This window comes from Anomaloglossus baeobatrachus, chromosome 5, assembly GCF_048569485.1.
Source record: "Anomaloglossus baeobatrachus isolate aAnoBae1 chromosome 5, aAnoBae1.hap1, whole genome shotgun sequence".
NCBI classification, from domain to species: domain Eukaryota; kingdom Metazoa; phylum Chordata; class Amphibia; order Anura; family Aromobatidae; genus Anomaloglossus; species Anomaloglossus baeobatrachus.
The window spans coordinates 260,685,839-260,710,841 of record NC_134357.1 but is presented as its reverse complement, the minus strand read 5'-3'; the positions used below and the strand labels follow the sequence as shown (position 1 = coordinate 260,710,841).

Below are 25,003 nucleotides of genomic sequence, written 5' to 3'. Positions count from 1 at the left end.
TTGATTGTGGGGATTTGATATTGTCCGTGACGCCACCCACGGTTGTGGTGAGGTTGGTGACACCACCGCTGCTCTGGACGGGGATCCCGGGAGCGATGGCAGGGAGAAGCCTTGATGTTAGTTCTCCCCTCCGTGGGTAGGGGATTGGTTGTCCCGGGGCCCAGTGATGGGGTAGGGATGGATGGCAGGCGGGTTACGGGGCCTGGTGAGGTGCAGGGTCGCGGGGGCAGTGCTGTGCCGCACGGCACGGTGGTACTCACTCAGCCAATGATGTACACAGAGTCTCCGGTAAAACAAGCGGCTGGATGGACGAGTCCCACAGACGGCTGCGGTGTTTCTCCTCCCAGCAGGTTGATGGTGACTGCCTTTGCCTGCACCTGTGTAGTGTGTACGGTTCCAATGGGTTCCCACCGGTAACCCGCTCCCCAGCTTGGATATGTGCTGAGGGAGCCCATTTTGCCCGCAGGCTCTGGCCCTGGGAACTTTAGCCTTGGCGGTGACTGTGTTTCCCTCTAACGGTTGGACTGTTGCCTTCTGTCGGGACTTGGCTGCTGGGAAACCCAGGAGGTTCCCTTCGCTAACGGATTTGACAAATTGCACGGCGACTCCTAGCCTTGTCGGGGTCCGTAAGCCCCTGCCGGAGGGTGCTGGCTTCTCTTTGCGTACAGGTCCGGTACCGCCGGGCCAACGCCCGTCCACGGTCCTTACGGCTAACTCCAATAGGCCTCTCCTGCAGACGGTCACCACTGTCTGCCAACCTTTCTGTTCCGTCCGGGCCACACACTGGACCAACTTCAGACTCCTCCACAGCCACTTCACTTCCACCACTCTCGTCCACTGCAAACTATCTCCCCTCTTTTCCTGCCTCCAGGACTGTGCACTCCTCGGTGGGCGGGACCAACCGCCTGGCCCACCCCCTGGTGTGAGCATCAGCCCCTGGAGGGAGGCAACAAGGGTTTTTGTCTGACTTTGGTGTGCCTGACCGGGAGTGTGGGGTGTGTTGGTGTAGTGCTTGTGACGTCCTGGCTTGCCCAGGGCGCCACATTCCCCCTTAGTAAAATGCAGACCGTCCGCGGGCTGCCCGTCCATCTCCGGTTTTATTTTCACAACTGAAAAAGATAAACGGTAAAACATATAAAAACATTTTTTCAATCTTCCCACATCGGGAGGCACATACTTAAACGTTGCTAACGGTAACGGCTTCCGCTTTCTCCCACCCAAGCAACCTGGCCCTGATGCTGCCCCTAAGCAAACGGGCAGCACCCCTTGACCCCAGTCTAGCACAAGTAACCCGAGCGGGTTCTGTCCTTTTCAGGGGACCCACGTCCATGGGGAACCCCTGAAACCCCCGGAGGATCGCCACCGGTTGCGATAGTGGTGGGCCTGGGCCATCACTTCCCTCCAGGCCCATTCTCCAAATCAGCCTCTCCGGAGGCGGTAACGGTTTAGCCAACATTTTTATTTACATGCCACTTAGTTTGTAGTTGCCTTGCCAGTTCTCGGGCTTGTCCGTAGCAGTTTCTACGCATTGATTGCAAACAGTCCCCACGGGGACAACAGTTGCCGGCAACAACCGGTGCAAATCAGGGTTGAAAATCAGGCAACTTCTTCGGTAATCATTCACTTATCATTTTCAAAACTTTCACAATGGTACTTTCAACACATAAAGTCCCCCTCTACAGAGGAGTTTCCCTGTACCTAAGTGGGGGTCTACCTAGGTTGGGACGACTGGACCTCCGAGGTCCGGTGTCAGTGGTGACAGGCAGTGGGGCAGAGGGAACCATCAGTTCCTCTTCCCTGCTATCGTGTGGGGCAGGCGGAGGCATAGGGGAGCTGGGTACAGGTTCATCCCTGGGCACTGGCTCATGGTTGGCTACTTCCATCACTTCCTTATCCATGGGTTGTGGGAACAGTATCACTGGAAGTATCCCCGCGCCGTTCTGTGTAGGCCAGTCTGTTGGAAAATCACCCATCATGGTGTGGATAACCTCTTTTGCCTTCTCCGCCGGTCTGGGAACCGGAGCTTCAGCCGCTACCCTCAATGCTGGTGGGCACCTCCTTAGATGGTCCCGGGAAACCGTGGCCAAAGTTCCTCCCTGGTCACAACTGATCTGGTAGGCCTTCCCATTCTCCCATCCTGTGGGCTGTATGACATACGGGGTTTGCTCCCATTGGTCATCCAGCTTGTGGGTCCTCCTTTTAACGCTTCAGCACTACATCTCCAGGCTGGAAAGGGCCAGCAGACGCCTTCTGGTTGAAGCGCTGCTCCTGTTGTTCCCGACTCCGACTCAAGTTCTTTTCAACATACTCCTGGATTTGTCGGTACTGCACCCTCCGCCGAGTGTCCCATTCAGCTGTCGAAGGGAGTGCTTCCGGGGCTTCCAATCCCATGTCCAGATCCACCGGTAGCCGGCCGGGGCGAGCCCTCATCAGGTATGCTGGGGTGCATTTCGTTGAGCTGGAAGTGATATTGTTGTACATATAGACCAGGTCAGGTAGCTTCTCCGGCCACAGGTTCCGCTCTTCTAGCGGCAGCGTCTTAAGGAGGCCCAGGACCAGGTGGTTCATCTTTTCACACATGCCGTTGGATTGGGCATGGTAAGGCGTGGTCCGGATTTTCTTGCAGCCGTACAACTGACAAAATTCTTGGAATACCTCCGCTTCAAAGGCCGGGCCTTGGTCAGTAAGCACCTTCTCAGGGTATCCATGTGGTCGGCAGAAATAAGCCTGGAACGCTCTAGCGGCGGTACGGCCGTTTAGGTCTTTGACTGGGACAACCACCATGAACCTTGAATAGTGGTCTACAATGGTTAGAGCGTAGGTGTACCCACTTCGGCTGGGGGTGAGCTTTACATGGTCCAGGGCAACCAGCTCCAGCGGTTGATGTGTAACAATCGGGTGTAGGGGCGCCTTCTGGCTGGCCTCGTCTTTCCTTCTCAGCGTGCAAGGGCCACATTCTCGGCACCAGGCCTCTACAGATTCCTGCATTCCACTCCAATAGAACCGCTCTCTCAACAGCATCTCTAGTTTCTTCCATCCGAAGTGTCCAGCACCATCATGGTATGCTTGCAGGACGGTGGGCATGTTAGCCTGGGGAATCACCAACTGGCGGATCTTCTCATTGGTCTTTGGGTTAATCAGCTAACGGTACAACTTCCCCTGGTGTAGATACAGCTGGGTCCATTCTCGCCACAGGTGCTGGGCTTCGGCTGGGGCGGCAGGGTCTATCCCAGCAGCGCCTTGTTCTACCAGGATCTTGACTAGGCAGACAGCGGGTGCCTGGTCCTGAGCTTCTTGCCACTCCTGGCTGGGCAGCGGGTTCAGGTTCACCCGTTGTTGATGGACATGCACCTTCTCGGTTGGCGGCCGATGAAATGCAGGCAACTCAATCTCCTCGAGGTCGTCATCTTCGGGCCCTTCTTCCGACAGGTGGGGCATCCGAGAGAGTGCATCGGCATTAACGTTGGCACGGCCGGCTCTGTACTTGATGGTGAAATCGTAGTTGGCTAGCCTGGCCACCCACCGCTGTTCCAACGCGCCCAACTTGGCTGTGTCCAGGTGGGTCAGCGGGTTATTATCCGTGAAAGCGGTGAACTTAGCTGCTGCCAGGTAATGGCGGAACCGCTCGGTGATAGCCCACACCAGTGCCAGGAGCTCAAGCTTGAAAGAGCTGTAGTTCTCAGGGTTCCTCTCAGTCGGTCGGAGCTTTCGGCTAGCATAAGCAATCACTTTTTCCTTTCCGTCTTGGACCTGGGATAGGACTGCCCCCAAGCCTACATTGCTGGCATCGGTGTAGAGGATGAAGGGGTGGCTGTAATCAGGGTACGCTAGGATTTCTTCTCTGGTCAGGACCGTTCTCAGCTGGCGGAAGGATTCCTCATGCCTTTCTTCCCACACCAGTGGGGCTCCTAGGGGTCTACCACCTTTGGTCTGTCCCACGAGGAGGTCCAGGGGCATTGCACAGCCCGAACGGCATGCTATTAAACTCGCAGAGTCCCATAGGGGTGGCAAATGCAGTCTTCTCTCGGTCATCCGCATGGTGCCATCCTTCTTAACCAGTACCAACGGGGCAGCCCAGCGACTACAGCTGTCCGTAATAACCCCTGCCTCCTTCATGTTCCTCAATATGTCCTTCGCACATTGGTAGTATGCAGGGGGAATAGGCCTGTACCTCTCTTTGATAGGGGGGTGCTCACCGGTGGGGATATGGTGTTGGACCCCTTTAATCTGCCCAAAGTCTAGGGGATGTTTGCTAAAAACTCGCTCATACTCCCGTACCACCTGGTATACCCCTTCTTTGTGATGTGTAGGGGTATCGTCAGTGCCTACGTGTAGCTGTCGGCACCACTCGTCTAACTCCCCTTGGGATGGGTGAGTGCTGGCAGTAGGTGGTGAGGTTGGGGGAATGGCCTCGTGGATGGTGTGGGGATCCAGAGTGAGCAACTTGGCAAGGGTAGCGTACCGGGGAAGCCTGACTTCTTCCTCTACGCAGTTCAGCACCCTCACGGGCACTCTCCCCTTCTTTACGTCTACCACCCCTCGGGCGGCCATTACTGTGGGCCAGTGTTCAGAGGGCATGGGTTCTATCATGGCGGGGTAGTCACGCCCTTGGGGCCCTACCGCTGCCCTACACCAAATCATCATCTCGCTCCTGGGAGATACAATCAAAGGGGCAACATCCATCACCCTCACCCCACCAATCTCTCCTCCTGTCGAGTTCACATGTTGGCGGTACATTAGGGCTCGGATCTCACGCTGCACAGCTCTCTGTCGGCTCCCCGCCGCCGTGGCGGCCAGCTGCTGCAGTAGGGTCAGCACGTCACTCATACAGTGCTCCATCACGTTAGTCCCTAGCACTACCTTCGGGTTATGATCACTGGGTTCATTCATTATCACAATCATACCCTGGTGTTGCAGTTCAGCTCATCCCACAGTCATGGCCACTTGTTTGTACCCCACTTGGGTCAATGGGAGTCCATCAGCAGCAATCAGTGTCATACTGGCGTCTGGGGGAGCCAGTTCGTCTTTTCCCCAATACCGTTGATACAGTGTGTATGGTATGGTGGTTACCTGTGATCCAGTGTCCAGGAGAGCCATCACCGGTATGCCGTCCACGGCCACGGGGATGATGGGCCGGGCCCCGATGTACCGGTCCTGCCAGTCTGGGGGGCCATGGGGTTCTACTCCTGAGGATTGGCCCGTGGCCCCAGGGGTTGCTCGTTTAACGGACACCGTCGGGAGTAGTGGCCGGGTTTGCTGCACCTGTAACAGATCGGGGTCCATACCGTGAGTCATTGGCCCTTCTCCGCTGCATCCAGGGGAAGTCCTCAGGGCTGTCGGCGAGCTGCATGTTCACCGGGGCCTAGGATCTGGTTGGAGGCTGGAGTGCGGCGAGGATCTTAGCGAGGTCCCCATCCATGCGGCGGACCTGAGCAGCGAGTTCTTCCATTGTTCCGCTTGCTGCAGGTACTGGAGGTGCTGGTGGGGTAGGGGCCACCACGATGGGAGCAGTCTCAACCAGCCAGGGGGCTGGCTCAGGGGCTTCCGATGCAGGGGGTTGCAGGGATTTGATGGCCCGTTCCTTTAACACGGCAAAGTCCACATCGGGGTGTTCTAGGGCCCACAGCCGAAGTTGTTTGCGGTCCTCTGAGGACCTCATCCCCTGCACAAACTGCTCACTTAACATTTTGTTACTGTCCGCACTGTTAATGGTGTCCACCCGCTTCAGTGTGCGGAGTGCGGTTTGCAGGCGCAAGGCATAGTCCCGAATTCTATCCGCGGGCCATTGCCGGCATTGATAGAACTGCATCCGCAACTCTGCCTCGGTACAGGTCTCAAAGGCAGTCTGCAGCTTCTCAAAGATAGTGGCTACAGAGGACCGGTCCCCCTCGGCCCAGGTCGCCGCCTATTGCTCAGCCGCGCCGGTTAGCTGCCCCAGCAGTAGCGCTGCACGTTGCTTATCAGTCAGGGGGTACAGTTCCAGTAGCGGACTAAGCTTCTTCCGGAAAACCTGCAAGGCATCAGGTTTCCCATCGTACTGCTGCAGCCAAGCAGCTCCGGGCACATAGGGCAAGGAGCACGGCATCACCTGGGCGAGAGCTGGGGCCGCGGCGCCTCCCGCCAGCGCGGCCGGGACCTGAGCGGGCCCATTCCCATCTACGGGTGCCCCCGCGACTGCGACCGCCGCTCCTCCAGCGGCTTCGTCGGGCGCAGACATCTTGTTTCCGTCCCCCTTAGTTTCCTTCCGGTACCTCCTCTACGGGGCGGGGTTTTTTCTTTCGCGCCTCCACTGGTCGAGGAGACGCTCGAGCGGGAATCTTTCGCGCCCAAGATTTTTCGGCCGGACACCTCCAGCGTTCACAAGGCGCACCTCTCCCTGACGGCAGAGCGGTAAGATCCTGTTCGTGACGCCAAGTTGTCGCGGGCGGAGGAGGGGACGCTGCGCTCTCCCACTGCTCGGGTCCGGCTGCTGCTGCTCGGTGGTGGCTCGAGCGGTGGGCCGGATCCCGGGGACTTGAGCGGTGTTCCTTGCCTGTGAGTGAAAAGGGGGTTTGATTGTGGGGATTTGATATTGTCCGTGACGCCACCCACGGTTGTGGTGAGGTTGGTGACACCACCGCTGCTCTGGACGGGGATCCCGGGAGCGATGGCAGGGAGCAGCCTGGATGTTAGTTCTCCCTTCCATGGGTAGGGGATTGGTTGTCCCGGGGCCCGGTGATGGGGTAGGGATGGATGGCAGGCGGGTTACGGGGCCTGGTGAGGTGCAGGGTCGCGGGGGCAGTGCTGTGCCGCACGGCACAGTGGCACTCACTCAGCCAATGATGTACACAGAGTCTCCGGTAAAACAAGCGGCTGGATGGACGAGTCCCACAGACGGCTGCGGTGTTTCTCCTCCCGGCAGGTTGATGGTGACTGCCTTTCCCTGCACCTGTGTAGTGTGTACGGTTCCAATGGGTTCCCACCAGTAACCCGCTCTCCAGCTTGGATATGTGCTGAGGGAGCCCATTTTGCCCGCAGGCTCTGGCCCTGGGAACTTTGGCCTTGGCGGTGACTGTGTTTCCCTCTAACGGTTGGACTGTTGCCTTCTGTCGGGACTTGGCTGCTGGGAAACCCAGGAGGTTCCCTTCGCTAACGGATTTGACAAATTGCACGGCGACTCCTAGCCTTGTCGGGGTCCGTAAGCCCCTGCCGGATGGTGCTGGCTTCTCTTTGCGTACCGGTCCGGTACCGCCAGGCCACCGCCCATCCACGGTCCTTACGGCTAGCTCCAATAGGCCTCTCCTGCAGACGGTCACCACCGTCTGCCAACCTTGCTGTTCTGTCCGGGCCACACACCCGGACCAACTTCAGACTCCTCCACCGCCACTTCACTTCCACCACTCTCCTCCACTGCAAACTATCTCCCCTCTTTTCCCGCCTCCAGGACTGTGCACTCCTCGGTGGGCGGGACCAACCGCCTGGCCCACCCCCTGGTGTGAGCATCAGCCCCTGGAGGGAAGCAACAAGGGTTTTTGTCTGACTTTGGTGTGCCTGACCGGGAGTGTGGGGTGTGTTGGTGTAGTGCTTGTGACGTTCTGGCTTGCCCAGGGCGCCACAAGCGCATTTCTACTGCATTCAAAATTGGGCTACAGAGCCTGCATTGATGGGGGTCTCAGTAGTCTGCCCCCAGTGATCAGCAAGTTATTACCTGTCTTAGAACTAGGGAATAACTTATTTTTTAGGAATAACTCTTTGATGGGAATCTGTCAGCAGGATTTTGCTGTGTAATCTGAGAGCAGCATGATGTAAGGGAAGAACCCAGATTCCAGAGATGTGTTACTTACTGGACTGCTTAGTGTAGTTTTAATAGAATCCTTGTTTTTCCCCCGTTTTGTTGTAAATGTAGCATTAGTCAAATTGCTAAACAGTGTATAACCCTGCCACACCCCAGGCAGGTAGCTTTCATTGTACACTTTACATTGCAAGCAATCTGCCAATCAGTGCTGGCGGCGGGATTACACAGACAAATCTGACTGGCCTGCACATGACACCTAGTCTGTCAGTGACAATCTCCTGCTGATAAAAGCTGCAGCGCACAGCCCAGTAAGTGACACATCCTTGGAATCAGGCTCTGCCCGACATTATGCTGCTCTCAGAATAAATAGCAAAAACTTGGTCACTAATTCCCTTCATCTCATCTACATCAATATCTACATGTGATTAGATCAGTGGCAGTTCTAAGTTTATATATGAGGAATCATTTTGGGGGTGATTTGTATCTATACAATGTTTTCCTAACAACACAGCACCTAAAATCACTAAAATCGCTCAATAGTGTAGTCTCGTCGATTTTAAACAATAACATGTCAGCATAGAGTTAAGAACTATTACCTAAGAAAACAATTTACCCAATTTTAACCCCTTGACGTACCCCATACGTCGTACAAGTCAGTGCATTCCCAACCTATAACGTACTGGCGATTGCAGGTGTTGACAATGCTATACCCCCGCAATCGCCGCTGGGTCTCCAGCTGATGTTACAGCCAAGATCACTCTGGACATTTTAACCCCCAAAATGCTGTGACCAATAGTGATTGCATTATTTAGGTGACAGGGAGAGGGTCGCGCTCCTCTCCCAAGCGATTGGGTCCCTGTAATGCGAACCCGGGGACCCAATCGCTTCCATGGTAACCTGGGATCATCGTTATGATGACCCCTGAGTTACCCAGCTACGGAAAGCCTCGCACACCAGATACATGGTCTGTGAGGCAAAAGCACTGCAGTGGATTATAGCTGGAATCAAAGTGATTAACAGTAATGTCCCATAAAGGGACTAAGTAAAAAAAGTAAAAAAAATATATAAAAAAATAATCTGAAAATAAAGTACAAAGCAAATACAATATTCCAATAACTATGTACATTTATGTAAAAAAAAAGAATACATATTTGGTATCGCTATGTCCGTAGCAACCCAATCTATAAAACTGTCACACTAATTAACCCCTTCCGTGAACACAGGAAACAAAATAAATAATAAAATGTTTAAAAAACTATGTCTTTTCATGATACAGTTGACAAATACAGTTGACAAAAATAGTGGACTAAAACGAGACCAAAAGTCATATATAAGCCTGTTACCGCTGAAAACATCATCTTGTCCAGCAAAAAACAAGCCGCCATACAGTTTCGTTAGCAAACAAAATAAAAAAGTTAAAGCTCTCAGAATCCAGCAATGCAAAAACAATTTTCTTTTCTATTAAATTGTATTCATGGTATAAAAATGGCAAAACATAAAAAAACCTATATAAATGTGGTATTGCTGTAATCGTACTGACCCGAATAATAAAGCTGTCATCCCTTTTATGGCATGGTGAACGGCGTAAAAAAAAAACAAAACACAAAAAAACTATTCCTGAATTTCTGTTTCTTCATGATTCTGCCTCATAAAAAAAGAATAGAAAGCAATCAAAAAAATATTATGTGGCCCAAATGGTACCAATAAATCCCCAAAACTCATCCCGCAAAACAACGAACCCTCACATGACTCTGTTGGCAGAAAATAAAAAAAAAGCTCTGGCCTTCAAACTTCAATAATGGAAAAAACCTTTATTTTGTAAAAAAAAAAAAAACCTTTTTAGCGTGATAGCAGCCAAACCTAAAAAAACTATATAAATCGGGTATCGCTGTAATTTTACTGACCAGACAAATAAAGCCGCTTAATCACTTACACTGCAAAGTAACCTTATAACCTCCTAAAAACCCAAAACATAAGGTTTCAAAAATTGTGACGATGTAAAGTAGACATGTGGGAAATGTTATTTATTAACTATTTTGGGTGACATAACAAATGACAAATTCAAAGTTTGAAAATTCCTATATTTTTGTAAAATTTGGACAAACCGCCATTTTTTTCACAAATAAACAAAAAAAAATCGGTCTAAATTTACCACTATCATGAAGTACAAAATGTCACGAAAAAACAAAGTCACAATTGCTGGGATTCCTTGAAGAGTTCCTGAGTTATTATCTCATAAAGTGACACCGGTCAGAATTGAAAAATTGGCCTGGTCATAAAGGTGAAACACAATTATGGATAAAGGGGTTCATTTTTCATTTTTTGCTATTCAACATATTGCACAGATTTTTTTTCCACAATCCCAAATATTTGCCCTGGGCACTGTACCTTAAATGAAAAGTTTATTCGAAAAAGGGGGAAAGAGGACAGGTGTGTCAGAGGCAGACGTACATAGCTGAAATCATCAATACATTGAAAAATTTGTCTACAAAATTAAATATAGACAGCACTTCAAAATACAATATTGAAGATTGTAAATTTCCATCCCAGGTATGACAGGAAAAATGTAGAAGTGACTAAATCAGAGATAGATAAGAGAATGTTACCTTTATTTAAATTCATTAAAAATATTAAAATAGCAAAGGAGCTTCATGACAAGTAGGGGAATATGGACCCTGTTGATATTGATGCCAAAATTAGTAATGGTATATATATATATATTTATATATATATATCTATATATATATATATATATATATATATAGTACAGACCAAAAGTTTGGACACACCTTCTCATTCAAAGAGTTTTCTTTATTTTCAGGACTCTGAAAACTGTAGATTCACAGTGAAGGCATCGAAACTATGAATTAACACATGTGGAATGAAATACTTAACAAAAAAGCATGAAACAACTGAAAATATGTCTTGTATTCTAGGTTCTTCAGAGTAGCCACCTTTTGCTTTCATTACTACTTTGCCCACTCTTGGCATTCTCTTGATGAGCTTCAAGAGGTAGTCACCGGAAATGGTCTTCCAACAGTCTTGAAGGAGTTCCCAGAGATGCTTAGCACTTGTTGGCTCTTTTGCCTTCACTCTGCGGTCCAGCTCACCCAAAACCATCTCGATTGGGTTCAGGTCTGGTGACTGTGGAGGCCAGGTCATCTGGAGTAGCACCCCATCACTCTCCTTCTTAGTCAGATAGCCCTTACACAGCCTGGAGGTGTGTTTGGGGTCATTGTCCTGTTGAAAAATAAATGATGGTCCAACTAAACGCAAACCGGATGGAATAGCACACTGCTGCAAGATGCTGTGGTAGCCATGCTGGTTCTGTATGCCTTCAATTTTGAATAACTCCCCAACAGTGTCACCAGCAAAGCACCCCCACACCATCACACCTCCTCCTCCATGCTTCACGGTGGGAACCAGCCATGTAGAGTCCATCCGTTCACCTTTCTACAAAGACATGGTGGTTGGATCCAAAGATCTCAAATTTGGACTCATCAGACCAAAGCACAGATTTCCACTGGTCTAATGTCCATTCCTTGTGTTATTTAGCCCAAACAAGTCTCTTCTGCTTGTTGCCTGTCCTTAGCAGTGGTTTCCTAGCAGCTATTTTACCATGAAGGCCTGCTGCACAAAGTCTCCTCTTAACAGTTGTTCTAGAGATCAGAAGCTGTGTCCAAACTTTTGGTCTTTAATATATATATATATATATATATATATATATATATATATATAAAAAGATATAGCAGGTTAAACAATGTAGATGCTGATTAAAATTGCTAAAACACATGCAGAAAAGAAGAGCAAAGATACTAAGTTGGGATATAAAGCTTTCAGAAAGGTATCATTGGGTAGGTAAGAGTAAAGTGCTAGTGCCTTGATACTACCTAGGTATGTATACATTATTGAAGCAGCTATGCGTAAACTGAACCAAACATTTGCCATGAGTTCACACATGCCCCTTCCCCTCTGAAGAAGCAAGGGCGAAACACATTTCAGGGTGAGAGGACACTGCTCATACCAGGCTTAAACTACTGGTAAAAAAAAAACAAAAAAAAACTAATGGCCCCCACCTTCTTGTAGAAGAGATGTATGGTGCCATGTAGCATTCTAGATCATATGAAAATACATTTTCGTCCCCCATATAATAATGTGCCCTGCCCTGTATCCCTCTTGGAAAAAGGAGAAAAGAGTGGAGACAAATGTGCAAAAAAAGTATACATTTATTTATAGCTAAAAATGTCATATGTAAAGGACAATTTAAAGCCAATATTAATGCAAAAGAATAGTGACACATGTGTCTGCTGCATAAATCCAAAGATGTCACATGCAGTTAAATCAAAGCAATCACAGAGTATATCTAAATCCTAGGGTATATAGTGCAAATAAAGTGTATATATTCATAGCAGTGGCCAATGCCGATAATTAAATATACTATATAATCACCATCAGAATATATCAAAGGGGTCTTCTATTTAAACCAATGTGAATGCTGAAGACAATTCTCAGCCTTACTGAGGCAGAGGGAAGCAACTAGTGTGGCCAATATAGAAATTTGTACTGAGCAAGATTTCAATAATAATAAATGACAAAATGAGGCCACCGTTAGAAAACTTACACTTTAGACAATAGATAAGGGGCAGGCACATAGAAAAGAATTCAGCCCTCGACACGTGTATTGCGGGTACAACACCCGCTTCTTCTTGGAGACCCTGTTATACTCGTGAAATACGGGATGGGGAACATTATTACAGGTAGGGGCACAGGACAAAGATTATTATCACAGAAAGGGACCAGGACGGAGGACATTATTACAAGAACGATTCAGGATGGGGAACATTATTACAGGAAAGGACCAGCACAGGGGTCATTATTACAGTATGGAGTCAGGATGGGGAATATTATTACAGCAAGGGGACCAGGACTAAGACTAATATTACAGGAAGGCACCAGGATGAGGGACATTATTACAGGAAGAAGCTAGGACGAGGGACATTATTACAGGATGTAAGGCATTATTACAGAATGGCACCAGAACAGGGGACATTATAATAGGTTGGGGTCAGGACTGGGGACATTATTAGGGAAAAGGACCCAGGATGGGGGACATTACAGGAAGTTGCCAGGATGGGGGACATAGTTACAGAAAGGTGCTTATTACAAGAAGAGACCAGTACAGGGCACATTATTACAGTAAGGGACCAGAAAGGGGGACATTACTACAGAATAGGGTCAGGATGGGGTATATTATTGCAGGAAGGGTCCAGGATGGGGGCATTTTACAGGAAGGGGCCAGGACAGAGGATGTTATTACAGAACTAGCCCCAGGATGGATTACATTTTTACAGGATGGAACCAGGACAGGCGACATTATTATAGGAAGGGTTCAGGATGGGGGATATTATTACAGAATAGAGTCATGAGGTGGGATATTATTACAAGAAGGAACCAGGATAGAGGGCATTATTACATTAAGGAATCAGGGTGAGGGATATAATTATAGAAAGGGGCCAGGACAGGGGACATTATTAAAGAATGGGGTCAGGATTGGAGACATTATTACAGAAAGGGGCCATGATGGAGGACATTATTATAGTAAAGGACCATGATTTGGGACATTATTACAGGAAGAAGTCACGACATAGCACATTATTACACAATGAGATCAGGATAGGGAACATTATCCAGGAAGGGGGACATTAATATACAAAGGAGTCACAACAGGGAAAACTATTATAGGACGGGGCCGGGAAGGGGATCAATATTACAGGAAGTGATCAGGACAGGGGACATTATTACAGAATGGGGTCAGGATGGGGGACATTATTACATGATGGTGCCCAGGTTGTAGGAAATTATGAAAAGAATTGGCCAGGATAAAGGACATTATTACAGGATAGGGTCAGGATGGTGGACATTATTACCAAAAGGGACCAGGACAGTAGTCATTACAGGAATGAGTTAGCATGAAGGACATTATTAAAGAATGAAGCAAGAAAGAGGGATATTACTACAATATATGTCTCAGGATGCAGGAAATTAATAATATCCTTCATTCTGGACCCTTGCTGTAATACAGTGCAGTGGATATTATTATAGCATTGGCCAGGATGGTGGAAATCAATACAGGAAGGGGCCCAGGACAGCAGATACAATTAAAAAAAGGGGGCCCAGGACAGAGGCCATTATTAAAGGAAGGGGCCAGGATAAGGTACATTATTATGGGAATGAGACTACCAGGATGGGGGACAACATTATTTCAAGAAAGGGGCTAGGAGGGAGCATATTAAAGGAAGGGGGATATTATTACAGGATGGGCAACATTATTACAAGTTGGAGGACATTATAAAAAGAATGGACTATGATATGGATCATATTACAGGAAAGGGGCAAGTACGGAGAACATTATAACAGGGTTCCGTACATCTGACAAATATTTTGTTGGGGACCAGGTCCAAATTTTGCACTTTTTGGACTCCAGTTATGCCAGTGCTAAGTGCCTTACATTTTAAATGCGTATTGCAATAGTAGAGTTCAGGTATTTATTACTGCAGCATGCTGACACATAGTCTACGTATGTATATATTTGTATAGTGGCCACATAGAATATTTGTGCAAGTGCACATTAATTTAATATTAAAGCTGTGTGGGCCCTATCTTTTTCTTTTTTCTTTTTCTTTCTTTTTTTGTAATTAATTAATGAATATCCAGACAGAATAATTGAGAAGCAAAATGGTCTACGGGAAAAAAATTCTCTGGAGTAGCTATGTTATAGCCAACACAAGTATTTTGGACTTGTGTTAGAGTTTGTGTGCCAAGGACGGTTTTCAGTCTCAGACTGAATTGCAAGAGATTCTGCAGCAATATGGGAATTACTAGAGGTTCTGCAGCAGTATCTGGAAATTACAAGAGGTTCTGTAGAAGCAAAACTGGAGTTACAAAATGTTTTTCAGCAGTGTATGGGTTAAGCGAATTATGATGTTCTGCAGCTGCTTGTAGTAATTCTAAAAGATCAGTGATGTACTATTAATAGCAGATGTACTATTAATAGCAGTGAATCCCTATCGCTATGGGGCATACTGGTTAAAGGAAGTCGTCGACTACCTTTATCACCATTGAGCCTGTGTGTCTGAGTCTCAATAGAGCAGGTACAATTATATCACACAACAGATACCAGAGAAGGGCATCAGGGAAACAATGGGTTTGCTATTTTATTTATTTATTTATTTATTTATTTATTTATTTAGTCAATCAGTGCTTGTGGAGAGAAAGTGTGAGGGCTATTGTTCTGTTTGAGTAACTGTGGATTCTATCTATTGTGTGGGGAATGGTTGGGTCATCATTCTGTAGGGTATGATGGCACCTGTATCATATTGTTGGGGGGGCATTGGGACATTTGTGAGGGCATCATGCTGGTTGGGTGGCTGTGGGGGTCATCATACTGGGCATGGGGATGACAGAGGGCATTGTTTTAGGTGAAGGAGACTGTGGGGGCATAATACTGTTAGATGGGGCTATAAGACCATTACACTGTATGTAGAGACTAATAGTATTTTAACGCCCCACGGGGCAGGTGTTTTAACATACTCGTTGCCGGGCCGGGGGTGCAGATCCTCTGCGTCATCACGAGGTGGCCTGGCCCGGTTTTGTTGCCCCGAGGCGTACAGAAAGGAAGGTTTTTCTCTAAGTGTGATGATTGTGCCTACTTCTACCTCATGTGGTGCCCGCCACCGGTGGTTGTCCTAGCGACTGAGAAAGTCCCATGCTTCCTGATGACTAACTACTCCTTCTGCTCTAGTCCAACCCCCTGTGGGAAGTCACCTTACTGTTGTATGTGTGTGTTTTGTGAAGGCAACGGCAGTTAACCCCGTCCTGACCTGGGATAGATATTACCCCATAAAAGAGGTGTAATACCCTGTGGCGCCTGAAGCCCAAGGGCGCCACAGTAGAAAAATTCCAGCATCCACATCCACGGTATAAAAACTTTTTAGTTTTATTCAATATGGATTAAAAGATCATGCTGTAAAAAAACATTAAGGTGACATGGTAAGGAAGACGCATTTCGGATGTCTTGCATCATTACTCATAGTCCATACCAGAATGAATGAAAGACTGGTTAAACAAGATAAACATACCGCTTATGACATAATAACCTGGACCATCTGGACAAGGTAATTTGGACTAATAGTACACGGCAATATTATCAAACATAACAAAACAAATGAACAATCAATAAATATTATTTAGTTAATTTCTCAAATTTAATCCTGAAGGAATTCTCGTATTCAATAAAAATATCCATTTTGTCTCAATAAGATCCCCACCTCTTAAAGGCAGAGCTATCTTTTCAATGACATTAACCCTAAAGGAGTCTGTATTACCACTATGTACGTTAATACAGTGTTGTGAGGCCCCTGAAGGGCTTCTACTACTGGTATTGTTCACAGCATACAAGTGTTCCGAACTTCTGCCTCTAAGTGTGTGACCAGTACTGCCCACATATTGAAGATTACATGTGGTGCAAGTAATCAAATAAACAACATTACTATATCCACAATTAATAAAAGTTTCAATATCAAACTCTTTTTTTGAAACACAAGAAACATTTTTTTTAATGTTGTTCATGTGTTTGCACAAACCACATAATTTATGTCCACACCTGAATGAACCAGTAGTAGACAGCCACATTTATAATTTTTAGAATAAAAGTGACCTTTGTTTGTATGGTCACTGGGGGAGATCATAGAACCAATGGTACGATTTATTTTGGAAACAAATTTAACCCCATCAGTCAGAATATTTTTTAGAATCCTATCGGTAGTTAATATGGGCAGGGATTTTTATGATATTTACTACACAGTAATAATCTTTAATGAATTTTGTTGAAAAACCTACAGACCTATTCTCTAAAAAACCTTTTTGTATTAGCTCTATTCTCCAGATGTTGTTTTCTAGTTTTTTTGATTAGTTTTATCTTCTGCTTGATTAAGATGATTAAGAACTTCGTTGGAATATCCTCTTTTCTAAATCTGTTTCCAATGTTATTGCACTCTTTCTGGATTGCAGCCTCCGTAGTACAACACTTTTTTGCCCAAATTAATTCTCCTGTGGAAATATTGTCAACTACGTGTCTTAGATGACAGCTGTTAGCATACAGGAGAGAATCACCAGCAGAAATGTTTCTATATAAATTGCAATCAATTTTATGGCTACATAAATTGGCTGAAAATGTGACATCCAGAAACTAAATTTCATTCTTATTATACTCAAAAGTAAATCTCAAGTTGTGTGCATTATTATTGTTATAAGACAAGAATTTCTCTATATTTTTCTCTTCCCCTTTCCAGATAATTATAATATCGTCTATATATCTAAGAAATCTAGAGATATCCATGACAAATGGATTGTTTTCAGTAAAGATGTACTCCTCCTCCCACCAAGTTAGAAAAATATATGTAAGGGATGTCGAGAATCTTGCGCCCATCGCACATCCTTGTGTCTGAATATAGAAATTTCCCAGAAACATAAAGAAATTATTTTTTAACAAAAAACTAGTAACCTCAATAATATAATGCTGTAAATCAATTGAATAGTTACTATATTTGTAAAGTGAATGTTTCAGGGCCAAGCTAGCAAGATCATGCGGGATGGAGGTATACAGACTTTGTATATCACATATCACCCAACTACACTCTTTCTCCCATGTATACTCTGAAAAGATGTTTAGTATGTATTTTGCATCACGTATATAGCTGGGCGACAAATAAGAGAAAATCTGCAACCGCATGTCTAACCATTCTGACAGGTGTTCCAACATGGAGCCAATGGCCGATACAATAGGTCTGAAACTGGGGGAAATACGTTTTAATGAGTTTTTGTATTCAAACAAGAGAAGAGAAGGGGTTAACGCAGCGCATCAGCCAAATGAAGATGTAGAGTTGTTGATAAATTAATATCTTTTTTATTTCATAGGTCTATGTGTTTCGAGGAAGAAACCTCTTCCTCAGGACCAGAATATCAACAAATCATGCTTTGTTGATATTCTGGTCCTGAGGAAGAGGTTTCAACCTCGAAACACGTAGACCTATGAAATAAAAAAGATAATAATTTATCAACTGGTGATGCGCAGCGCTAACCCCTTCTCTTCTCCTGTTTGAATACTCATCCACGTGGGGCTGCGGCAGACACCATTATCTTATGCTTGGCAGTGGTTGTGACTTTCACAACCACATTAGGTGAGTGTATATATTTTTATATATTATATATTACTCCTGTCATCTGGTAATACACTATCAGCGCTTCTTATTTCTAGTCTTATTTATGAGTTTTTGGTAAAGCATGGAATAATGGTATCAAAGGAAATCTTGGGTTGAGAAATTCACTTTGTTTCTGATTAATAACACCCTGATGCAATCCCTCATTTAGAAGACACTCCAATGAAGTTCTAATGTTATTTGTAGGATCCTGTTGAAGTTTTTTTTATATATAGAGCTATCATTTAGCATGTTATAAAGCTCCTTTTCATAAAGACCCGTGTCTAGAACAACAATCGAGCCACCTTTATCCAAATTCCTTATTGTAATATTCACATTATCCCTCATCACTTCCAGAGCAGTTTTTTCATGAATTGAAAGATTAGGATGAATATTTTTCTTTTCTTTAGAAAGTTTGATCAACTCCTCTTCCACAATACTCTGAAAATCATCCATCACCTGACTTTTTGATTGAATCGGATAACATTTAGAGTTAGGGACTCTATTTGAAAACATATCATCCTGTAAAGAAAAGATTCGACTTCCAGTTTCTGAAACATCCCTCAGGTGTTGCAATGAGATCAGTTCAGAGAATGATAATGGAGTAAAATCCTCAACATTACTAGTAATTTCAGGTAGATGATCATCCAAGTTTTCTTGAAAAAAATGTTTCTTTACAGTAAGTCTCCTAATAAACTTGTTGATGTCCAAGATGATTTCAAACACATTTAGTCTGGTACTAGGGACAAAATTTAGTCCTTTCCTTAGAACACTTAATTGTTAATTTCCTAGGATAGTAGCCGACAAATTAATAACAGTTAGGGGTACTTTGCACGTTGCGACATCGCTACTGCAATATCGTCGGGGTCAAATCGAAAGTGACGCACATCCGGCGCCGGTAACGACGTCGAAATGTGTAAAGTCTAGATGCGCCGATAAACGGAAAACGCAAAAGCGTCGTAAATCGGTGATCTGTGTAGCGTCGGACATTTTCAAAATGACGCACCAATAGGAGATACGATGTTGTTCCTCGTTCCTGCGGCAGCACACATCGCTGTGTGTGAAGCCGCAGGAGCGAGGAACATCTCCTTACCTGCCTCCATCGGCTATGCGGAAGGAAGGAGGTGAGCGGGATGTTTACGTCCTGCTCATCTCCGCCCCTCCGCTTCTATTGGCCACCTGCCAAATGATGTCGCTGTGACACCGCACGACCCACCCCCTTAGGAAGTAGGGGGATCGCCGGCCATGGTGACGTCGCAGGGCAGGTAAGTGCGTGTGAAGCTGCCGTAGCGATAATGTTCGCTACGGCAGCATTCACCAGATATCGCATCTGTGACGGTGGCCGGTACTATCGCACTCGGCATCGCTAGCATCGGCTTGCGATGTCACAGCGTGCAAAGTACCCCTTGGATCTTGTTGTTGATTTAGTAATTCCCTCTCCGGGTACAATGTCTGTGTATTTCTGTTGTAAACATGTTTACTCCCGGCTCGTTGTGATTGTTTCCTTTTTTCTTTGTGTTTTTTTGTTATTTGGCTGTAAGTTTTTTGCACTCCCAATTTGAGTCTCATTTGAGCTGGTAGTTGGAATGGTATCCGAATCAGATAGGTCCTTATTGAAATCAGAGGTTTCAGCCTCTTTAAGAAGAAAAGCTCACCCTATTACCACTATCATTCCGTTTTTTATTTTACTTCAAAATAGACCTTGGTCCAGGAGATCTCCTTCTAATTTGTTGCCAATTATAAACCTTGTTGGTTTCAAAATCCAAGGTATCTCGTTTAAACTTTTCTTCTTTCACTATGGTAATAGAGTCCTCCAGTTTGGAAAGATTAGTATTTATTTTTTTCTTTTAGGGTCCCATATAAAGCATTATTGGAAAACTCAGCAAGATCAGACTCTATTTTTTTAATTTGTTTGTCTACTTCATTTAGTTTAGTTTGGTCCTTTTTCTCAATTAGCTTAATCAGTTTAAGAGAACATTCAGACAGGATATCATACGACTGTTTCGTGAACTCTTGATCACATTCAGCTGTAGGGCGTTTTCTAATTCTCAAGCCCCTAGGGATCATGCAATTGTCTATATACGCCTGCAGGGTTTTATTATCCCACCATATTTTAAGGCATGTGGTCATTTGTTTCTCCAAATCCCACATGAGGGAATTAAGTTCATTATGTTCATCTGAAATGTTCCTATTATGTTTGCTCATAAAAATACTACTAGCCTTGTCCAAACGTGTCTGGCTATTAACTGTAAAAAATTCATCCAGAAAAAAGAGGTATTTTGTATTTCATTGCTCTCCATAGTGAACTATATATTGTTATAGTTTCACAAATACCGTATCAACAAATAAATATAATGGTAAAGGGGAGCACGGATACTAAGCCATTCACAATAGAAAAGAAAAAAATGAATCCAGCTCACCACTTTAAGTGGAGACTCAGTCCTGGGATGGTGCATGGAGATGTCGGCAAAACTATCTTTTAATGCATATTGAATAATGTCGGACGCTGTGTGGACAGGGAAGCTTGAAACTTTCCCTGTCCAGGCAGATTCTGGAACACCAATGTGAAGTATGATCTTCTCTAGGATCCTGCGCCCTGTGTGGCGTCGGTTCCATGGGGAGCAGAGATCCCTCTCCCCGCGGCAACCGTTGTGAACTTCTCCTCCTTCCCATCAAAGCACCTGTAGAGGCGACTGCTCCCTTCATTTGCTGCTGGAGAACTCTCTTTAACTGTTGTGTTGGCTCCTGACTCCCCCTGCTGGCTGCACCTTTCCTCTCCCAGGTCCTAAGCTAGTGGGACTGGGGCACCTGTTGAGGGCATCCTTTAAACTCCTCTCTATTGGCGACCCCTTTATTACCCGATCCTAGCCCAGTCCCCAGTGGGAACAGGGCAACCTGGTGTGTATTTGAGTGTGTAATGTGGTGAAACCGGGACTGACCTCAGGAACCGGGTTTAGCATTATACCCAATGTTGGGTGCAATACTTTGTGGCGATTGAAGCCTCAGGGGCGCCACATATAAATCACAGGAGGCCATGAGGGCATATACATCACAGGAGACACTGGGGTCATATACATCACAGGAGGGGATGGCAGCATATACATTGCAGAAGAGCCTGTGGGCATATACATAGGAGATGCTGGGGATATACATCATAGGGGAAGGCTGCGAGGAATATACATCACTGTGGAGACTGGGGGGCATAGACAGGACTGTGGAGGCTGGAGGGCATAGACATCACAGGAGACATTGAGGGCATATACATTGTTGGGGTGGCTGCAAGGAATATACATCACTAGGAAAGCACTGGTGGTACATACATCACTGGAGGCAAAGACATCATTGGGAGTATATACATGACTGGGAGGGCATAAACCTAGTTGGGGGGCACATGCATCTCCAAGAAATATACATAGCAGGGGTACAGATAGCCATGGGGATGCTGGTGGGGCACAGACAGCCGTGGGGTTTCTGGAGGGGCGAGACAGTCGTGGGAATGCTGGAGGGGCACAGACATCCCTGGGGATGCTGGAGGGCACAGACATCCCTGAAGATGCTGGAGGGGCACAGACAGCTCTTGGGATGCTGGGGGGCACAGACAGCCCTGGGGATGCTGGGGGGGTATAGACAGCATTGGGGACGCTGCGGTCACAAGCAGACCTGGGGGATGCTGGGGGACCAAACAGACCTAGGGGATATTGGGGATGTGATGCCTCTGGACTATAAGGTCGTCACAGGGTATTGTGCAATCTGCCCTCCCGTGCAATATCCACCTCCTTCTTGGTTATGGGTCCCCAACTATATGGTGTTGCCTACATCAGCTAATTAAAATCCTAGGTACACTCTGCACCACACCCACCAGACACACCAGTGGCTGACCTGAGTGGAATAGGGTCGCCCACTTGGGGGGTTGGTTAGGGGAGATCAGGAGTGTCAGAAGGATGAAGGAGTTTGAAAGCGAAGGAGAGAGGAAATCAGGAGCATGGTTACTTGGAAGCCATCTAGGTAGCAGACGGTGATCTGGGCCTAGAGGAGCTGGACCCCTGGTCGCAGGGAATCGTGGCAAGGGGCACGGAACTGTCAAGGAGGACAGCCGGAGGCCTTGCACCATCACCAGGCTGGGACCAGGGCACAACGGGGTACGTGGACCCTAGGTCAGGGAGTAGCTTCAGGCAACCTGACAATTTACCCGACGAGAAGGGAGCCTTCAAGATCCATTCTCCACCCGTTCCAAAATCGGGGTACTAGCGCAACGAGGGGGATAGGACTTTCCAGTAAAACGGTACAGGAAATCCCAAGCGTGAACCCTGAGAGCAAGCTCCCACACTTAGCCATAGTGGGGAGCGGGACCCGACTAGTTCCATACTACCAGGACCAACAGAGAAGTAAACTTAGTGCCAGGAGGCAGGTCATGGATCACCCGGCAGCACCATTGGGGATGGGACCCGAACTAGCTCCACTCAGTGGCAGCGGTACACAGAACTTTGGTTTATCCAGTTGTCGGTGTCAGCTTAATGGACTGAGTGAGTAAGCAAGTGACCCCTTCGCTCCCCACGGCACTCCCCGAACACCATCATCGAGTCCCGGGGCATCCCCCCTACCCGTGGAGGGTTCTAACACCTGACTGCCCCATTCCATCACCCCCGGGTACTCCCAACTGCAGCGGTGCTACTCCAAATTACCACATACCACAGGTGGCATCACGAACTCTAACTCTAATCCCCTGTAAATACCCCCTTCATTTGAGTGGCCGCATGACCTCCGGGTCCGGACACCCCTCGAGCCACCGCCGATTCGGATCCGAGCAGCCCAGCTGCTGACACGGGGGCGGCACACCTCAAATTCCTAGCTTCATAAACAGGATACGATCAGGACCTACTTACCTGGGTGACGTGCGCCTGAGAAATCGAAACCGCGAGTCAAGGTCCCCGTTTCCCGCCATTTCCGCCATCTTCCGCCATCTTTTGGTGCCAAAGCGTCGTCTTCTCCACGAAAGCGCGTGAAAGCAAAGCCCCGCCGTTCATCCTGAGAGTGAGCCCGGAACCGGAAGTTCCCAGAGGGCCACAGCATCGAACAGAGTGCTGAGTGAAAACCAAAGGGGTGTGACAGCATGTAGCAGCGGAAGAGAAGCAGGGACGCCAGGACTCTGTCATAACGTTCCTGGACAGAGCAGAGGAAAGATGGCGGAGCGGAGCTGGTCACCGGAACGTGCTGTTCCCGGAACTGCGACCTGGATGGAGGAAAAGACTGAGGAGCTTTTCAGAGGGATGCGGATGCAGTTACTTTTCATATTGGATCACTGGAGGGAAGAGATGAGGAGCCTGGCGGTGACGGTGCGAGCCCGTGAGATCGAAATCCCACGTGAAGAGAGGGGAAGCGGTTACCCAGTCTCTAATGATTGCCCCAATCCGGCCGATGCGGCTGAGGGATCCGGACCACCCCCGCTCCTGGTGAGCACTCCGCCGCCACCAACCCAGTCCTCGGCGGACGCCGAGCTGCCTGCTCCCACCATGGCTGCAGAACCGTCAGCCCCCGTATGTGAAGAGGCAGCAGCAGAACTCCCGGTTCCGTCACTCAACCCGGTCACAACAGCGGTCACCCCGACACCGGCCAGACCAGACCCGGCCGCATCACCAGGCCCGTCCTTAGAGGCGGAGCACCCGGACTCTGCAACCCCGGCTGCGGAGCAGTCGGTACATCTACCCGATGTAGCGGAAGTGGAGCCTGAAGAGCTGCCGGTTTCACCACCGCGTTGCATCCCAACAGCTGTTGGGGCCGCAAGAGTACATTTGAAGCCAGAGCCAGCTAGGGAGCCGAGGCCGGACGCCCCCTACTGGGAATGCCATCAACAAAAGCTTCAGATGGAGATGACAGCATGAGACCGGCGACGACGGGAACTTGCCGTCCCCAACCGAGAAGAGAAAGAGCAAGTGAGGAGCGCTGCTTCCCGAGTCCGAGGGCCATGGTGCCGAGGTCTGGTGTATCGTTTTGACCCCGTGCAAAGATGCGGGTTCATCTGGGAGGCAGGCCTCACAGCTGGAGTGTTTGTATCCCGACGGGATTTGGCACCTCACCTCCACAGGGGACATCCCGAGCAAAACCTAGCACCAGAGGATATGGCTACCTATAATCGGCATTGTGGAGAGCGGGACTGGTACGCCCTAGGTGTGCTCAAGCACGTAATGATGGAAGAATGCTAATGGTACCAGTAGTATGTGAATGTTATTATAGAGCTGTTAGGTATCTGTGTTTCCTTTTTATTATTTTCCAAAGTTTGTTGTTTTCCATATAGAGAAAATGTTAGAAGATAAGTGCTTAATCAACAAGGTTTCAATGAAAAGAGAAAAGTTACCTGATTACCGAGAAGATTTTATAGTGTGTACCCCGGTGCATGGACTTCGTTATAATTATGCACCAATGTTTATAGTAAAAATGGAACATGGTCATGGGACTGGTTGTGACCAACACAGACTTGTGTATTGTAAATAGTTGCACCTCCTGTGCCCACCAGAGTCGTCTTTTGCAACACCCGGGACCTTAACCTGGTCACGGACCCACAAATAGGTATGCCACGGGTCAGGTTTGTTTGGGTGGCGGGTTAATGGGATCCGGGACATTGGAACTGGACTGTCGCAGGAAAAGGCTGCAACGGAGCAGCTTGAGCCTCCGCTACTAAGCTAACCAGTAGCGTTCCACTGTTGGTTTGATGAACTCGTGTTATAGTAATGTTTAAGTGCCAAGCCTCCCTAATGTGGGATGAACCTTTGTAAATAAAAATGTTCCTTTTTCCATTTTTTTGCAGTTTGAAATAAAAAAAACCCCCTCTGATGTCCTGTAGCTCGAGATCGAGCTATGTTTAACCAAGGGGGAATGTGATGCCCCTGGACTATCAGGTCGTCACAGGGTATTGTGCAATCTGCCCTCCAATACAATATCCACCTCCTTCTTGGTTATCGGTACCCAACTATATGGT

At 47.3% G+C, this 25,003-nt stretch overlaps 1 protein-coding gene across 2 annotated transcripts in view; it reads left to right on the top strand.

Annotated features, from left to right (window-relative positions):
• Window positions 1-25,003, top strand: part of LOC142309944 (glycine N-acyltransferase-like) — a 52,219-nt gene that overhangs the window by 12,432 nt on the left and 14,784 nt on the right. The gene's annotated exons all lie outside the window — the stretch shown is intronic.